The sequence below is a fragment of the Poecilia reticulata genome, chromosome 15 (genome assembly GCF_904066995.2).
Source record: "Poecilia reticulata chromosome 15, P_reticulata-male-v2, whole genome shotgun sequence".
Taxonomy (NCBI): Eukaryota; Metazoa; Chordata; class Actinopteri; order Cyprinodontiformes; family Poeciliidae; genus Poecilia; species Poecilia reticulata.
This window is the reverse complement of record NC_088844.1, coordinates 8,912,840-8,926,830: the sequence shown is the minus strand read 5'-3', so window position 1 is coordinate 8,926,830 and position 13,991 is coordinate 8,912,840. Positions and strand designations below refer to the sequence as shown.

At 38.6% G+C, this 13,991-nt stretch overlaps 1 long non-coding RNA gene across 3 annotated transcripts in view; it reads left to right on the top strand.

Moving 5' to 3' along the window:
• LOC103476440 (uncharacterized) overlaps positions 1 to 13,140 on the top strand; it is an 88,219-nt gene extending 75,079 nt beyond the window's left edge. For all 3 annotated transcript variants that reach the window (XR_014091275.1, XR_014091274.1, XR_014091273.1), the window contains one exon: positions 10,602 to 13,140. This is a non-coding gene — a long non-coding RNA (uncharacterized LOC103476440). The remainder of the gene's footprint in view (positions 1 to 10,601) is intronic.
• The last annotated feature ends 851 nt before the right edge of the window (positions 13,141 to 13,991 follow it).

The window sequence follows — 13,991 nt, the reverse complement described above, 5'->3', positions numbered from 1 at the left end:
TATATTTTTCTCCTGAGTCATTGGGTTTTATTTCATGTCTGGATCAGTAAACACGATGGTGCCTCCAGGAATAAATTCACTTTTCTGATTCTGTAAAATGCTGAGGAAAAATCTGAGCCCACAGCAGTTGAGAAAACTTTAGAAAGTTACAGAAGACGGTTTGCTTTACATGTGACATGCTAAACTTGGCCAGCGGTGCATAACACAGTGGCCACCAATAAAGTTGTTGCAGAAAAGTGTCCTGAACCAGGGCGAAATGATTATGAGAAAGATTTACATCCCCATTAGAACCTGAGAAGTGTTTTGCTCAATAAAAAACAAAAAAGAAAGAAAGTCTCATCAGTGGTCTGGGTGTTGACAATATTTATTATAGCTAGAGCATGAGTTGTTTTTGTGCCCTCATGCCAAAATTGTAACAATTTCCCACAGATCTGTTTTTGTTGTTTCAAAAAAATCTTTCCTCTTGATGCGTTTGTGCTCAAACAGCTGCATGGACAGATCTTTGAGAAAGGAGAGTTCACACTCCACCCTTTTCCTGAGTTTCCAACAAATAGCCAAATATATATATTCAATATTTTACAATTACAAGGGGGATTTTTGTACAGAAAATCCACTTTTTTCTCTTTTTACGCCATCGGACCGTCTTAGACAACACATCATGATCCATATATGATCCTGCATTTCTGTTTTAGACATTATTGGACACTAAAAGACATTGTTATTTAGACATTATTGACTCTAAAAGCTCTTTTAGAGTCAGAAACACATTTTAAATGTTATACATTTGTCTTATTTTGTTAGAAATTGTAAAACATCTTGGTTTGAAAAATCTGATGATATTTAATCCCAGTTGTGTCGTACTTCAATTCCCCGCGACTGATGTCCTGCTTGTTTATGTGTCCTTGCTCCAACACATTGAATTTATACGATTGAATTTATTCTTAATTTTATGCTACTTAACAGTTATTATTCTGTGACACTGATCACACATTATCAATTTCTGATTTAGTAATCAAGCTAGTTAAAAGTCAAAATCCCTTGAAAACTTTAGAAGAAGCCATAACTCCAGCCGTTCAGACCTTTAAACTTCCATCACTCTCCTCTGGTAGTTGTTGTTTACGTCAGCTGGTTTCCTTGACGGGCAGCGATGGGTGCCGTAGCAACCGAGAGTAATCAGCTGAAGTGGAGTTCATCCATACATCAAAGTCCAAAATGCCAATATATGTCATTGCGTCAGAGAAAATAAAACAGCTTGCGTCGCCACTGGAGCTTTTACTTTACTGCCTCGGTGTTGGTATTTAAGGAAGTCCTCACACAGTGGCGACAGAGTCAAAACCAAGAAACCCAGTGACAGGCTGCTAATAAAACAAGATGTACAGTCCAGTCTCGCAGAGGAGCAAAGGTCTGAGTTACAGCTCACATGACCCTCATAAACCTGTCTGGACCCGTGCAAGCCAACCCAGAAGTTACAACCGGCTTATGGCTTAATTAATATCGATTCACCGCAATTATGTAGTTGATAACTTGTGATAAGAGCAACTTGTTTTTTCCTTAATGCTTCAAGGAATGTCAGACAGGATTTAAAATATGGCACATTTTATCCTCTAACCTGTAGAAGCTGGTAAGTTAAGAAGTCTGTGTGCCTAAGGTCAAATGTAAACTCATTACAGCGAGAAAAAAACAAAAACGGAACAAGTAGTTCAGAATGTTTTATGAGCAAGGTAAATATTTGATTTAGAGCATTCAGCAGCATCACACCTGACCCACACGGATACTAATATCTGCTAAGCTTTAGTAAAAATTTATATTTAAATCAGATTTGCGACATTTGCTTAAGTAATTTATTCATCTTAAATCCAGAGGAACGCAACAGCGGTGAACAAACGGTGATAAGTGAGCACGGCAGACAGGTCGGGGAGAAAGCTGTGGATAAATAAAAACCAGTCAGGTTGCAAAATGTATCTCAAGCTCTGAACGTCTCACACAGCTTTGTTAAATCCGTCGTCTGTATGAGGAAAAGGGAACAACTGCAAGATGAAGCAGTGACAAAGTCACCTAAGCAGGCCATATGAGGGGAGGATTAGTCAGAGAGGCAGCCGAGAGGCCCGTGGTAACTCCGGAGAATCTGCTGACTACACAGAAACCAGCAAATTAATTTCCAGCGTGACATTTCTACTTCCATCTTTGATAAAAGTGTTTGAAGCTCTGCCCCTTCGTCAGTCGGTGTGCATGTAAGCCCGTTGCTCTGAATGGAATCAATCAATCTGTACAAAAAGCAGCAAGGCAGTTCAAGACACAAAAATACAAAATCGTAGAATACACAGTCAACAATTGAAGCAGGGCATTTTGCAAAGTGTCGACATTTCACATCAAAATGTTGGTCAGCTTTTATTTATGATGTTTCTAAAGCAACTCTAACCAGGTGTGGTTGTAGTCTAGATTCAATGGAAGTCAGTGTTTCGGCTGTTTTTATAATTTTCCGGAAGTTTTGTTCCAGATTTTTGGTTCGTAGAAGGCGAATGCTGCTTCTCCGTGTTTGGTGCTCTGGTCAGATGAAACCAAAATTAAACAAATTTCGAATTTTACTCAGAGAGAGCAAAGGCATAACGCGACACCTAACCCTGAGGAGAAAATCCCCAGAGTGAAACATGGCGGCAGCATAGTGGTTCACATCAAAGATTTCTGTGTCCCAGTCAAAGTCCAGGCTTTAATCCAGTGATTAATACAGGCTTTAATCCAGTCTGTTGCAAGACCTGAAAGTTGGTGACCACAGCCACTCCCAATCTCACTAAGCTAGACGTTTTTCATAAAGTATTTCTTTGTAGACTACATGTCGCTAGTAAAGCACCTTGTTTTCACCTGAGCTACCAAAGTCCTCAGGATTACATCTTTAGGCAACATCCTCCTTGACTTTCAGCTCTGGGTTTCAGCTGTTACTCTCTCCCCACCCGTTTTAGAAAGCCCTTCAATTTGAAACAGAGCTGCAAAATAGGTCAAAGGAAGGGAAATGCTGAAAACAAATTAGAGGGAAAGTTGTTAGAGGAACTTCGATTTTAAAGCAGGAGACAAATGGAAAGTCTTTTTTTTTTCTGAAAATGAGGATTGCTGGGCTTTGCACTGCATAGTGTCAATCTGTGTCCAGCTGTTACTGCTCTTGGACTGCTGGGTTATTATAGAACGTAGAGGCAGCTGTTGAGACACGTGTCTGTTCTGGCCTGCGAGGAATATTCAAGATGGTCCTTTTTACCAAAATAATACAGACTGCAGACACGAGTCCCGGTGGCTCGGCCTGCCATTTCAGACCAAAGTATTTTAGACAAAATTTAACGCAGAGCCGCAGGATGCAACTCAATTATGTCCCCTTCGGCGTCTGTGCGTGAGAGCACGTGTAGCTCGACGGCTCTGGGTAACCTTATACGAACGCACACGTTAGTTTCCGTCCTCTCCGAAAACTTTCAAAAATAATTCACATTTGCTCCTCGGAAGACGTTTGGAAGCATAACCAAACACTTTCTCCACGTCAACTTTTAACCCTCAAATTTAAATGACTCGGGGGTTTTTGGTTCTTGCAGTTTGTCCCCAAAGGAGGCTGGTTTCCTCACAATTTAACTTTGTAAACATACTCATATCCCCACAAGATGAGCAATAAAAAGTTACACACAAACCAGGCACAAAGGCCGCAGATGTTAATTTTCCCCTCTAAAGTGTTGTGTGCAGGACTACCTCTGTTCTTTCCCATGTTTTGACAGCTGTGTGTGTGTGTGTGGGTGTGTGTATATATTTGCAGGAAAAGATCCCAATTAGTGTTAAATGTCCCAGCTCCCTGGCTCGGGTCCTTGGCTCTGCGATGCTATCTCCACCTCTATTTCTCTTTTTGTCAAATAAGAAAGATCGGATCAGATGTTTCCATCAAGTGGAAAATAAATCAACTCAGTCTGACAAATGGTCATCAGTGGTCAAACAGGTAGAGAGAAATTACCTTGCACCGTTGGTTGGTTGGTTCTACATAAATGATTTTTAAAAAAGTATGGCTCTGATGCTTTTGAGGTAAATTTAAGAAACTGCCTAATACTTGCCAGAGGCAGAGACGACTTATATCTTGAAACAAGGATTTCCTACGTTGGAAGTGTGTTTCGAACGTATCAGTCGGGTTTTTTCTTTTTTATTGTCGCTAATTATGATTCAACTGGTTTGGGTCATTTAAGATTAGAAACTTGCCAATGCAGAATAATAATCTCATATTCCAGCCAGTTTAATAAAAGTCAATACCGTGTGTATGTTTGAAAACTCTGTATCTTTGAATCACAGTTCATCTGTGTCACACTAATAAACATATCCATCCCTTTAAATCCCCTTGTGTCTCTTAAAGCGGCAACAACTGGGCCGAGCTGAAAACCTAAATGTAAAATAGGTCAATGTAACAATTTCACAGCTTTTCAGTAGAATTATATATACAGTATGTATATATATATATATATATATATATATATATATATATATATATATATATATATTAAAAAAAAGATCTGACAGTCTGGTTCCTATCAAGCGGAATATAAAACATGAGGGACGGCTGGTATTGATTATTTTTCTTTATTTGATCACAGAAGATCAGTAAGTCGGTTTTAAGTGATTTGTGATTTCTGCTCCCTTCCAGAGAACATCTGCGCTTTAATACAAATCTCAAGTAGCGCAATAGCACACTTTTGCAAGCTGCCTTTTGAAACAAATTCAAATCATACTAGTTTCTAATCCAGCATAACTTTACATCCCGTTAATAAAGCATTGATTAAAATGATTAATGAAAGCACTCATTTACATATTTGGCCAAATAACTCGAAGCTTCGAAACACAAGTAAGATTTTTTGAAAACATACGTGGAAAAATGTCGTCGTGTGGAAAATGGCTTGTCGGGACGGTGATGTATCTGCTGCACTTTTTCTTTGTCATCACCTTTGATCCTCACTCAATTTATACAAGTTGTGCTAAGTACACCGAAACCTACTTAATGCTGATGAAGGTTTTTTTTGCCTTATCCAAAGTGACAACAAGATAAAGTATCTACTTATCCATCAATTAGATTTCATTCATTTCACTAATAATGGCAAAGACCGAATTAGTCTCACAGTCTCTGCTCTTTGACCAGTATGTAATTTGTATGCACACACTCAACTTTTGTCAATTGTTAAAGTAGCAAAGCCTGTAAAGGTTCATCATGAAGGCTGTTTCACACAAACGCATGAAGTTCTTATACACATATATGGTGCAGATAATTGGAGAGCTTGTGTCTAATTTTGTTTTAGAGCTGTGGTCGTCCATTTTGAAAAATACTTGTATGTTTCAAAAGATATGAAGCGTGTTGCTTGTCTTATTATTTGAATTGAAGCTCTCAATATCAGGGCATCATACATTGCTTTATGCTCGTCTCCAGTGGTTATCAAAATTGATCTCATTATCTTATTTCCACCACCATCTGAAATCACTTCAACCAGCATTTCTCTTTTGGCATGTGTTTCTATACAATATACTTAAGAGTTTTGCTTTTTCTAGTCTGATTGATTTCTTAAAATTAAGTTTGTTGTTTTTGGGGAAGTTTAGTTGTAAAGCAAGACCTTTGTCCTGTTTTTTGTTTCTTTCAAAAAAAGAAACAAAAAACAAGACTATAGTCTTCAGAAAATCTTCAGATAGTCTTCTATCTGAAGACTATGTGCTTCAGATAAGCAGAAGCACATCGTCTTCTGCTTATCTAATTTTGGAAGAAACCATGTTCAGACGGGAAAACTAGAAATCCCTCTCCGTATCAACACTGCAGCTGTTTGCGGTGGGTGAATCTTCATCGGCGTAGACAGAGCGTCTGCGTAGCACAAAATGAGATTATTTAATGTTATTTTCACACCATTTTAGTTGAATCTGATTAATGCTTGCATATTTTCTGTAACATTGGTGCGTATGTGGAGTATATTCAATATCTTTAAGTTACAACGGAATTGATTTTCACATCTCCAAACGATGTGTAGGAGCTTGGTTGGAACAAATTATGCTTTGAAAGCTAATTTTAAAGCATTATTTGCTTGAAGCACAGCATCTTAGATGTTCAGATGAAGTACAAGGACAATACAAATATTTTAAAAAATAGCATGATGGCGCAATAATGTCCCGGTTCAACTGAGCGGTATAGCGTGGGTTATATTTCGGTACGCTATTTTGTCTGTTTTTCTTGTAAAAGCAGTATGACGCTGCATCAAGTGTTTGGGTTCCACCCCGCCTGTGAAGTGAGAGTCCATTACAGCCTTTCTGGGGTCCAGCAAAAGCCAGTTCTCTCTAGCCAGATATTACTTAGCTGGATTTCCTGAAAGAAAAACTTTCCAACTTGACTTTCAGACGATATAGGCTAGCATCTAGTAGCTTTGACGGCAACATAGTCCCAACATAATTGTTTTTGTGCAAGTAAAATCACTCATAATATGGAATAATTTGCACATAACAAAACTTGAGTACTCCTGAATGAAATACTTTTGAATCGTGTCCAGGGATCCAGACCGTTGCAAATGCTTTCTTTTCTAAATGTTTTCTAACCCAACCTTAAGGAAACACATGTGGGGGAAAAAAAAAAAAAAAACGTATTTAATGACTCAACCAGAGTTTAAGCTGAGAACAGCCGCGCTCTCCCTGTCCACTCATTGCTAAGCTATTAAAACTCTTAGCCAAGAAGGCCTTTAGGCTAAATGTGTTGGCAACGATGTTTTTATGAAGTGTGAAGTGAAAAGGTGAAGGCTTTTAAACTTTTCTCTTTTCATAATAATAATAATAATAATAATAATAATAAATAAATACTCCAACAAGGAAGGAAATGCATGGAAAAAAGAAAATAAGTAAAGCAAAACAAATGTGAATCACTGTCTCTGTTGGGTGCCTACGTTTAATCAGTCACAAGCTTTTAAGGCATCTTGTTGGCTTCCTTTCTAATAAATGAACTGTGGAGTGTTTAAAGCAGCTGTCAGGGGGCTAAATGCAGATCCACTTTATCAAACCGGGATGACAGAGCACAGAGTCATCTGTCAGACTGGTTAATCTGGTCCTGTCTGCTCAGTAGAATAATCATTGTTACACCTACTTGTCCTGAGGGGGAAAAAAAAAAAAGTCAGTGGATTGAATTGACGTCCCTGTTTTTTCTCCTTTCTTAACGTCGCTGTTTACTCTTGAGGAGAAAATGATTGTGCTTTTGTTGCCGCGAGTTGAAGCATTTTGCACTTCGGGGCCTTTTCAGCAATATGCGCCGATGATTTATGTCACAAACGGCCGAACGTAAAAGTGAGCTGCTGTTCTTTGATGTTAACACAAAAGCTGGGAGGAGAATAAAAAAAACCCCCCAAAAAACATTTTACACATTGAAATTAAATAAGAGTGAAAGACTGTGAAACGCTTCTTACCAAAAGGGCAACAAGCTAATTCATCTCCCCAGCTCTCAGCAGAATGATTAACACCATGTCTGAGACCAGGAATATCATTCTGCCTGGCCCGCGATCAGCGCAGAGGATACAGAAAGGAGCAAGGCAGGGTTAATAATTGAAGACTGTAATTTATCTTTCTGCACTTGTTTTTAGCTTTTCAGGCAAAGTGTAACGACTCGTAAAACGACTAAACACATTTATCCTGTGCAGGAAAGCCTATCAGTTATTCCACAAGCGGAGCCCTTTGTCTTGATAATGAAGGCAGCACATGGTATAAAGCGAAGGCTTTCATTTCAGTCTGAAATGGCAGCTAGAGAGCAAATCAGTATCTTTCTACAGGGACTCTTCAGTGCCCAAAATATGTGAATTTGTATCCTCATATAACACTCTTCCTCCTCTTCTTACGGAAAACATCCAGGGACATTATTGACGGTCATTGCCAGGGCTAGAAAATTCCCCGGTAGCATTGCTAAAATCTCATCTATTTTAAGATTGTTAATAATTGGTCAAATAATCCTAAATGTTGACAATTTAAGATCCGTTGAGATTTATCGCAAAACAAGCACAAACAGAACCAATTTCTATTTATAGCCCAAATGTCTCACCCTTGTTGACTCTACGCTGGATCATAAGATTTCCAAAACATCGCCTGCTATAAGCTTTAACTGTAAATGTCTGCCTTTTTTTTTTTTCCACAGATGCACAAAGCTCTCCTCCAGGGAGGAGGTCTTATTGTCTGTTGTGTTGCCAAAACTTTAAGGCAGTTCTTCTCTCCTAGCGGCGAAACAAAGTCTCAAAAGTTATTCGATGCCTGATCTGTTTTCTCTGGACAGATGGGACCCATCATGACTAAAAAGGGCTTGTTCAAAACAAAGTGACCCTAATTGTTGCTTATTTTTAAAAGGAATCTTTTATTTGAAACCACATTTATTGAAGAGTAAGCTTCAAGTGCAACTCATGATGGACTTAGATTAGATCACTTTAAGACACTCAAGTTAATTTGCCACAGCTCTGTATAGCAAAAGCTAAGCAGGAGTTTTTATTGTTGAAAGTCTTAATATCTACTGTATAAGTATAAAAACACTTACTGTAGGGCATCTTATTTACAAACCGTTTAATAAGCGTCTTTGTGCCTTATGCTCTTATTGTGAAGGTTAAGAAGAAGTTGCATCTCATGATGTATCAATACAGTTTCTGTTCATTCGAGTTCAGCTCTAATTATAATTTCACCTTATAACAGCAACACGAACCACAAGACATTTTAACATCCTTCACTGTTTCATCCATAATTCAAATTACAATTCATGTACAAATGAACACGCGGTGTTGTATTTACACACATGGTTGCTTTCATCAGTCGCAACAGATGTGATGCACTAAAAAGGGTGAAAGTCCCATCTATCCATAGAGAACGATTTTACAGACCCTTTACGATTCATGTTGATTCATGTTGGGTTTTGCGTAGGGGAAGTAGAAAGTCTGAGGCTGATGGTCAGTTTAGTGAGTTCACACTAGCTAGTTTTCTCTGAGCAAGTGCGATAAATTGGGGATGTAACCGAACTCTGCATGACCCCGTTGAAGGGAGCTCATCGCTCTTTGAGCAGTAAGGTACAGCAACCCATCTATAGGAAAACCTTTCTGATGTCTTAAGACCAGCAGGTCCTGAGATCAAATATGGGACAGGAGTTTTTATCAGATTTAGACTGGAGCCACACTTCAGTCACACAAACAATGACTGACTTAGACTCTGTAACAACATCAAATTCCTGTTTCTAATGAGGTAAATATAGAATTTGAAAAAGAATAACCTAAAGCACTGCAGCGTTTATTGGCTGACTGAAAGGCGTGATGTTTATTTGACAAATTTTTCAATTACATGAGATTAAAATAAACCTTTGTTTATAGACTTGGATTTGATGCAAATAATTTGAGACTTGCCTTGAACTGACTTGAACTTTCCCTTCCAAGACTTGAGACTCCGTCTGGTGTTATGGCAAATAACTTGAAATTTCACTTGGATTTAGGGGGGAAAAAATAAACGTAGACTTTTCTGAGATTTCCCCCATCAAAGACTTTAGATTTTCCAGTCAATGACTTTAGAAATGAAGCTTAAGTTGGATGAGTGGATGGGAAGTAACGTGAATTGAGCTTCAAAAACCTGAGACTTGATTTTGAACGGGGGGAAATTTGCTTATTAATGTCTCTGCCTAAAACTCAAATGGTTTTCAGTCTTTCAATCTGCATAACTCCCTATTTTAGATTTTTCTTTTAACACACTGATGTATCCACACTGTTTTTCTTGCCCGTTTTTTCTGCAACTACTGTTTATTATCCAATAACCCTCCATTTTAGCTTTTAATATGTCATATAAATCCAATTTTCTGCGTAATCACCACATGCAATTACTGTCCAATTACTGTATGGGTTTTTTTTTTTTTCCTCTTTTTTGCCAGGTGCACATATGCTGTGCTTTATATAATTATCTGTGGGCAGTAACTCATGCTTTAACTTGCTGGGCAGATTTCCTTCTGGCATTTAAATGCTCACTTAATTACACACCAGGTGCATTTTCTTATTTTGTGTACTTAGTGCACCACCCCGCTGTGACAAGTGAATTTTCCTTCTGCAAAGACTAAAAACAGGATCTTTTTTGACTGGCTTTAATGTAGCAAATAAGCACTAAACGGTGTCTGAGCGAGCAGGTCGTATGTTGCTGTTATTATGTGGCGGCGCACACAACCCACGGGTGTTTTGCTGGTGTTAACGTCGGCGTTTGAGCCGCACAGATTTTTAAGGCTTTGGCCCGACGGCTGGGCCGTAAAGAACACTGTGAGGTTTGAAAATCTTCAGTTTTTGACTTTAATCTGCAGAAGTGTACAGACGTTAACCTCTGCGACATCGCAGCACTTTCATTTTATGGTCGCTTTTGGAAACATGTAACAGCAGATGTTAACACTCATACTCGGCACTATCAGCTGAACCAATTACGCAGGGCACATGTTAGCAAGAAATGTAAGCAGAGCCAAAGTATGGTATTTTTATATATATATATTCTTATGCAGTTTTTAATCCTTTGTTCAGTTTAGAGTCTTTTGGTACCCTTTTTTTTTCTCCCCCCCACTAACAGTGTTTTATCTGGTTGTCTTCCAGCTGCTGAGTCGGTGAGAACATGGTCATAAGATGAGGAGGCTGGCGACCGCAGGCTGTGGCGCTGGGTGTCGTGGTTAGCAGCTGCCGGTCCTCAGTGACCTAAACTGTGCTGCGGAATTGCCTCTGGGAATAATCGGATGAAGTGTTCAAAGGAAGAACAAAGCGGAGAGGTTTGAGCGGCAGTAGGCAAGACTTTAATCGATGCATTGCATCAGATGACCATAAAAACACCAGCTGGTAATTAATTCTGTTAACTTCTCCCGGAGCCTGAGCTTGTTTGGCTTGTTAACGGGTTTTTGAGCTCTGCGGCTGTTTTTTTTTGTTTTTGTTTTTGTTTTTGTTTTTGGGTTGCTTTTTTTTTGTCTTTTACAACAATCTTTACACCAAGTCATGCTGACTCCGTTAAAGTCCCATCTGGTGTAGAAACACGACTAGCAAAACGCATCCAGGAGGTTGTCCACTCGTTGAACTCGGTCCGTCACCGACAAAGACAAAACAAACATCTACCGCCCATTTCTGTTATTTGCATACCTTTCACTGGAGCAAGAGGGTGTAGTGTGGATCCGGCAATACAAAATAATTGCTTTGACGCATCTATTGACCCCTTTGCTGTTAAAAGACAGCGATTAGTCTTCTCCTGCACTACTTCACAACGTTGCAGGATTTAAAAAAAAATAAAAAATAGATTTTTGACTCTGTTCTACTTCTCTAGATTGTTCAGTGTGCTGTTCTCGGCTTTGCCCTCTTCTTTTAAAGCCACTGACACATTTTGTATAAGTTTTAGTTTTGGGAAGGTTGATTTTTGTTTTTGTCTCTGTGTTTTGTAGGCAAATTAAAAAAAAAAAATTATGACACTAATCGGTTTCCAACTGATTTTTATTTCAAATCTGGTATATCAGAGACGTCGTGCACTGCAAAAACACAAAATCTTGCCAAGTAATTTTGGTCTAGCTTCTAGTACAAACACCTTAGTACACTAGAAATAATGCATAACTGACATACAGCAACTTTTCAGCATGATGTACTAGCTTGTTTTAAGTCAGTGATTTATTGATTTAAAAAAATAATCACTAGATCCATGTTACAAGTGAAATAATCTGCCAATGGAACTAGTACTGTTTCATCAATATTGAGGAATTATTTACTTAAAACAAGTTCACATTTATTGCTGAAAAATTACTTGTAAGTTAGTTTTCTCTTATATTTACTGTGATATTTGCACTAGGAACTGAACAAAAACTACTTGGTAAAATTTTGTGTTTTTACATTGTGATGCAATATACTACAACAAATTTTCCTGCCCCTTTAGCTGAGAAACAGCTTCACACCATCTATGCCCTATTTAAGAGGTGCTTTTTTTCTTCTTTTTTTTTCACATGTTCATCCCTTGTTTGACACCAGAACGACCTGTTGGTGGCCAAAAAGTCTGTCTTTGTCTCACCTGAACACATAATTGCAGTGAGTCTTTCTAAAGTTTCACAAACTCTGCATGTTTACCTTTGTGACGGTAGGATATAAAAAGGCTTTTATTTTCTGGCAAGGATCCAAAACAACCAGCTGGCATGAGAGCACCTTGGTGAACCCAATAAGTTACTCCTGGCTGCAGATCAAAACCGTCTGATGTAGAGATTGCCTTCTATTGTACATGGGATAAAATAAAGTGACTGAGGGCAATGAGACATTTATAACCCAAACAAGCAGGCTGTCATGGTTCCCTAATTAAAAGCTCATTGAAATTCTGATCAAAAGTTTAAAATACAATTTAAAAAAAGAAAAGCTTCAGTGACATGTATTTATTGGAGATTGTTGAAAGTACTAAAAACATTGGACAATTTTCTATGTGGGGGATTTTGCCTTTATATGTAATCAAAATAAAAGTTACATTTTTTGAATTTTCTCAGTGTAATTTTGCTTCAAAAGCAGAGTTTAGTTTTTATAGGCTTTCATTTATTTTCACCAGAGGTGACATTCACTGCAAAAGCTTGATAAAGAGGACGGCAGATGCTTCATTTTCGACCTCAATAGCAATAAAAACAGGTCTGGTCTGCTAAGTTTGACCAATAGTTTGTGACCAAAAACAAATAGTTTGTAGACGGGTGACTAAATCTGACTGTACTTTTAAAATAAATGATCTCGACATCAAATAAAAGTAGCTTTCTTTGTTATAGGAGACAAATCTGTCCAAGTCAGCTTTTAGCTAACAAGCTAGGAAATGTAAATATCTCTTGTGGCCTTCAGATGACTTCATGTCACTCAAATCATAACATGTGTTTGGCCCTTTTAGACTAACCTTTCTAGTAACTCTATTGAAAACTAGCTTATTTATGTCCTGACGTTTGAATGTAAAGCTGCACAACTCCGAGACCCAATAAGAGGACCTGTGCAGTTCAGCGTTTACACGACCCAACATGTAAGTGTTCCTTTTGTCAGTCCGTCTGTATGCTCATGTCAGACTTTGCACTTTATTTTTGTATTTAATGCCTTTTGCAATCATTTTCCACCAATATTTAATCAAAATAAAATAAATGGTTTCCTTTAACTTATAAGCTTCATGTGTGTTATTACCATTCAGTGCGGGCCGTCTACTTTTCCCAGATGTAAAAAAGAGAGAAAAAAAAACCAGAAGAGAGAGAAAACTCATTGCTGTTGTTGTTGCAATCTGCTTTTCTCTAGAAGGAATCATTTCTCATGCAAGATGGCAATCAGCCTGAGCAGCGCATTGCAGGAGGACGGGAAAAACACGAGCAGCTCAGCTCTTTGTTTGTGCAGTTAACACAAAGCGAAGGAGGCACGCAGCCTGCCAGCGCGTCGCTGTTACAGCAGAGCATGGGAGCCTGAAAGAGAGGGAAGAAACTGAACAGGAAGGAGGGTGTGTGAAAGAGGCTGCAGTGAGTCAGGGTGTGAGCAACGGAGCGGTATTTTGGTCCCTATAAAGTGCGATGTGCTCCTCTTGTTTTGAACTCCAGCAAAAGCTAACCCTGGCAGTGAGAAATCATCTCAAACTGAGGAAGTTCCAAACTCCGCCGTGTTGCGTTCGTGTCCCTGAAAGGACCACGGTTCACTTTTTCCTCAAAGAATCTCCAACTTTTTTTCACTTCACGTAATGGTTCAGTTCAGTGAACTCTGCGCTTTAGAGAAACTGAGAATCATCCAGTCAGAGAGGTGACTCAGAAGTGACTGTTTGTGTTGAAATAGTTACCTAGCTATGTTGACAAAGCTTCAAAAATATAGGTGGGAAACATCGGCTCTTCTGTTGTGAGTGTGCTGCTTCCTCTTGCTTCTGCTCTGTTTGTGTCCACAGATGCTGAGAATTATCAGTTGAAGTGATAATGAGCGGAAATGCCATGTTGACTACACTGTGCCAACAACTCTGTTTAACACCTTTTGTAA